Below are 5,321 nucleotides of genomic sequence, written 5' to 3'. Positions count from 1 at the left end.
TGGAGGAACCCATCATCCGGAAGAACAAACCCAGTGAGTGTCCCTAGGTATTTGTTGAGCGCTGACTTCGTTGAGCTCTGAGCCTAAAAAAGTTTCAGCCATCCCGGATTGTGGGTACAGGTTTTTAAACAGCGTGTCATTCCCAAGTATAGACAGGGAGGATTTCAAATTTTAGGCATAGGTAAAAGCAGATAGATACACCTGTTGCTCGTGATTCTCTCCGGTCATAGATGCTGTTTGCAGCCATAACCTTATAAAATTTAAAGATATCAGAGTGAGCCTTCAAATCTATAAAGATGTATAAAGAACATCTAAGAATAGATGTTCTGTGTCCAGCCTGACATCACTAGATTCCACAGTGAGTCTTCAAATAAGTCTATAAATTTGTTAATTGCTATTATGCCTTATGCTATTAAAAAAAAGGAATTGGTAGGTAGAAAAAGATTTCAATGTATTTAAACATGAAGGTATTTTTAGTAAAGAAAGATCTCTGTATGTTAAGACAGATTCTGATCTGGTCTGGATTCTTCCTGGTCTGGATTCTCAGAATCCTAACTCCCCAGATGATACATCGCCCTCTGCTGGCCTTCGTGGGCACTGCATGCACATTGTGCACAAACATGCATGTAGGCAAAACTACTGGATGGATGGATGGATGGACGGACGGACGGGATGTTTTTTTATTTTTTTAAAAAATATTTATTTATTTATTTTATGTATGTGAGTACTGTCTCTTGTCTTCAGACACTGTTTTTTTGTCACCAGAAGAGGGCATCAGATCCTATTACAGATGGTTGTGAGCCACCATGTGGTTGCTGGGAATTGAACTCAGGACCTCTAGAAGAGCAGACAGTGCTCTTAACCACTGAGCCATCTATCTCTCCAGCCCCAGGGTGATGTATTTATAAGATTAAATGAAGACTCTGTCATAAAGAGGGATGGCTGGATGTTTCCAAAATAAGAAAGATAATGGCAAAGCTAGAGAGCTCATGTCCCGGAAGGCCAAGCAATTACATGGGATTTATGACCAATGAGACTAGCCAGAGGACCAAACAATCTGTTGTGAGATTACATTCTCTTGAAAAAATATGGAAGCTTCACCTATGATATGGCTACTTAAATAAGACCAGAACAAGAAAACACGGAAAGACGTTCTAACGTGGAAGAGAGAAATGTCAACGGGCCACAGATAGAGGCTCACAATAGTCTGTAACTCCAGTTTCTGGAGATTCAACACCCCCTTCAGGCCCCCTCAGGTACCAGACATGTGTGTGGTATCCATACATACATTCAGGCAAAACCTTCATATATTCAGAATAAACATCTTTAAAAGAAACCCGCCCTCCCTGTAGTCTATGAAATTCATTCTTCAGATTTGTGAGACAAGAATCTAAAGCCACTGACTTCGTAAAAGCTTTGTGACTATGAGCTTCTGGGACCCTAACTCCTGAGGTAAGCCCACCTGCAGCTAGAGAACTTGTCACAAAGCTCTTCCTACTTCACAAGGTTTTTCAAGGTGAAAAACAAGAGCCGGGGAGAGGAGGCTCTTCTGTGGGGACTCCCTGCAACTTGGGCAGGGAGCAGCAGGGTTGACGTTTTCAAGAGCTGTGCCGAGCTGGACCTTTTGTTAATGCAGCTGTGCGATTCATCTGTGCACCTCTAACTATCCCCTCGCCCTTGCTCATGTTGGTAATCTGAGTGAACTCATCGGTCAAGCTAGCCTTGGGTGAAGTGTATTCTTTGGTCTGTCACATCTCTCCTGGAGAAGTCACACAGCACAATCCATCAAACATGCCGCTTCAGCTGTGCTGTGTTGGCCAGATAAAGTAGCGTAGTCACCCTGAACTTCAAAAACGGTAGAATAAAAAGAAGTGGAACCGTTGTGAATTTTCTGGGTGATTCCCACTGCAGTGTCGGGAATCCTGGCGAAGGTGACAGTTTTTCAGCAAGATGTCATTTAGTGCCCCTGTGCCAGCCTGCAGTAGGAAAGACCGTCTTTCCTGGGACAATGTGCTGAGCCTAGCAGGATGCTGATATGAGCTGGGATGGAGTGGTACACATAAGGATGCTGATATGAGCTGGGATGGAGTGACACACATAAGGATGCTGATATGAGCTGGGATGGAGTGACACACATAAGGATACTGATATGAGCTGGGATGGAGTGACACACATAAGAATGCTGATATGAGCTGGGATGGAGTGACACACATAAGCCTTCCATTTTCCCAGAGTCTGCTTTGTCTGCCTCACATTTGCTGAGCCTGTAGTCGCATCCGCTGCTTTAACACAAGGTAGCCATCTGAGCTTAGGTCTGCATGAATACTGCTGTAGGTTAGGACTGTAACCTCAGTCGGCAGAATGCACTGCCTAATGTCTAAGTCCTGGATCCTATTCCTAGCACCACATAGATGAGATATAGTGGAAATAGTGAATCACAGTTTTCCTCCGTGTGTGTGTGTGTGTGTGTGTGTGTGTGTGTGTGTGTGTATGTGTGTGTGTGTTTGTCTATGTGTTTGTAGACAGCATGAGATAAAAATTTGAGTTTGAGGGTTTGGGGCCTTTTCATGGCCCTATAATTAAATCTTATTAATTAAACTCATTAATTTTGCCAAAAGTGGAACTTGATATTTTTTTTCTTCTGTCTGCCTGTGCCCTTCTTATTTGGGGTGAACGGTGTCTCAGGAAAGTCATGTGACACACTAACACTTGCCTGAAAGGATCGCTGTAGGTGCAATGCCTTTAGACTACCATATCAGGACTTCCAGCCAAGAGCGTGGGAAACAGTGCAGATTTAAACAATTCAAAGATAAGGGTGAGTCAGAAAAGGCAGCGCCATCTTGTTCTGACCCCATTTGGTGTTTTCTTAAACAATTCTCAGCCCTCTACACCCTGAACAGTCATATCGGCCTTGGCAACGCAATTGACATTTCTGCGAGATGGACCATAGTCTAGATGCATCAACCAAAATAATGTTTCTACAGACTTAAACTAAGGCAGCTGTCCTGGCTGGTTTGTGTCAACTCGACACAAGCTGGAGCTATCACAGAGAAAGGAGCCTCCCAAGAGGAAATGCCTCCATGAGATCCAACTGTAAGGCATTTTCTCAACTAGTGATCAAGGGGGCAGGGCCCAGCCCATTGTGGGTGGAGCCATCCCTGGGCTGGTAGACCTGGGTTCTAGAAGAAAGCAGGCTGAGCAAGCCAGGGGACGCAAGCCAGTAAGTAACATCCCTCCATGGCCTCTGCATCAGCTCCTGCTTCCTGACCTGCTTGGGTTCCGGTCCTGACTTCCTCTGGTGATGAACAGCAATGTGGAAGTGTGAGCTGAATAAACCCTTTCCTCCACAACTTGCTTCTTGGTCGTGATGTTTTGTGCAGGAATAGAAACCCTGACTAAGACAGCAACCGAAGAAGGTACAAGTCAAAAGTGATAGTCATGTTATATCTAAACTGTGACCGGCCAGAAATGAATGTTTCAAGGTTACTCTGACCCTTATTTAACTTCCATGCAAATTATGGTCTGTGGGACTTGCCTTTAAAAACGCTGTACTCCTGACTTTTGGCAACAAGAAACTTTGAGGCATGTGTCAATTCTGGTTGCTGGCTAATAAAGGATTCATATTTTTAATTGGCTTAATCAGTGTGGTTGTCTGTATCTTTCCCAAGTGGATTGTTACAGGGGGAATCTGTTGGGTAGTATATTTTGACTGAAGGGTTCAGAATCGGATTGTTTCAGACAAGATTGGCTTTAGTGACTCAAGGATGTCATAGGACTCACTTCTTTGTCTCTGTATTTTGAGATACTATTGGCTCTCGGTACCGCCAGGTTTTTCCATTTGAAGAATCAATTAACCACGGTTTGAAAATATTCTTTAAAAATTTCTTCTGTCCTCTCTTTCGAGTCTTGGCTCCAAGATGACCAAAAAAAGAAGAAACAACGGTTGTGTCAAAAAGGGTGAGGCCATGTGCAGCCAATTCCCTGCACAAACTGCACCCGGTATGTGCCCAAGGATAAGGCCATTAAGAAGTTTGTTATTCAGAACATTGTAGAAGCTGCTGCCTTTAAGGACATATCTGAAGCAAGCGTCTTCGATGCTTACATGCTTCCCGAGCTCTACGTCAAGCTGTGTTACTGTGTGAGCTGTGCCATCCACAGCAAGGTCGTCAGGAACCGATCTCGTGAGGACCAGGAGGACCGGACACCCCCACCAAGACTCAGACCTGATGGCGCAGCGCCACAACCTCCACCAAAGCCCATGTAAAAAAGTGGTTCCATAAGGATGGAAAGAATAATGCCTTGGGAAAATAAAACGGAAGTTATACTTAAGAAAAATTTTTTTTTCTTCTGAGACAGGCATGTGGCTCCTGACTTTAATCCCAGCACTTGAGAGGCAGAGCATAGGTAGGCAGAGCTCTCTAAGTTCAAGGCCAGCCTGATCTGTGGAGAGACACAGTCTCAAAAATAAATGATCAAATAAACAAATGAATAAATAATAAACTCTTCATTTGTAGTGGACATATGTACACTTTCCCCTTGCACCGTGCAGCATAGCAACCATCGGCAGCAATTACGTTGTATTGTTACTAGAAGTAGCTGAGGGATCGCTGGAAGTCTGAGGGAGGATGAATATCTCTCACATTTAAACGCTTCAGCATCTTACATTGCACAGACCAAAGCAGCCCCATTTTGTCCTAGTTTTCGCTCACCCAACTACTCCCCAACTCCTTGCCAAGCACATTCTCTGTGTAGACAAGTCAGTCTCACACTGCCACACCTGTAGCTTCCAGGGGTAGATGTCTGTTGCTTTACAACATAAAGCAGATTGCTTTAATCAGTTGAGCTGAAACCTTTAAAACTTTGACCTCCTGCCTGCCTCTGGTATGACGTCATAAACCCTAACCCTGCCTTGGTTTGGGGCCAAGAGTTCCTTGTGAGCAGAAACCTGCTGTCAGGAACCAGGACTCGTGATGGCCTTATACAAGTGGTCTGCAAGTGCCAAGTCTGGTGTTCCAGACACACTTCTGAAGAGAAGTAGGGTTTGAGGGAATTCCCTCCAGCATCATACTGCCCCTGCCTCCTCTAGGATTACCTGCTTGTCCTTTCAGGTCACACAGTCAACCTGCACACATTACCAAATGCTTTGCTTTTTAACAGCTGTACACATCTAAAAGATTATTACGCACGCTACAGAGAAGCAAGGTTTCCCTCGTGTGCTGTATTCTAGCAGAAATGGTGGTGGTACATTCTTTTCTGTTTATGTCTTGGGAATTTTGCTGTGATTATGACTCCTCTGACCCTTCCAGTCATCCTGGGACATG

General features: G+C 44.4%; 1 pseudogene across 1 annotated transcript; it reads left to right on the top strand.

Moving 5' to 3' along the window:
- Positions 1 to 3,917: 3,917 nt before the first annotated feature.
- LOC308425861 (small ribosomal subunit protein eS26-like) lies at positions 3,918 to 4,264 on the top strand (annotated as a pseudogene). The gene has a single exon. The product of its transcript is annotated as a small ribosomal subunit protein eS26-like (transcript).
- Positions 4,265 to 5,321: the final 1,057 nt, after the last annotated feature.

Source organism: Micromys minutus (genome assembly GCF_963924665.1).
Source record: "Micromys minutus genome assembly, chromosome: 10".
NCBI classification, from domain to species: domain Eukaryota; kingdom Metazoa; phylum Chordata; class Mammalia; order Rodentia; family Muridae; genus Micromys; species Micromys minutus.
The sequence above is the reverse complement of the archived record's forward strand: the minus strand, read 5'-3'. Positions and strand labels throughout refer to the sequence as shown.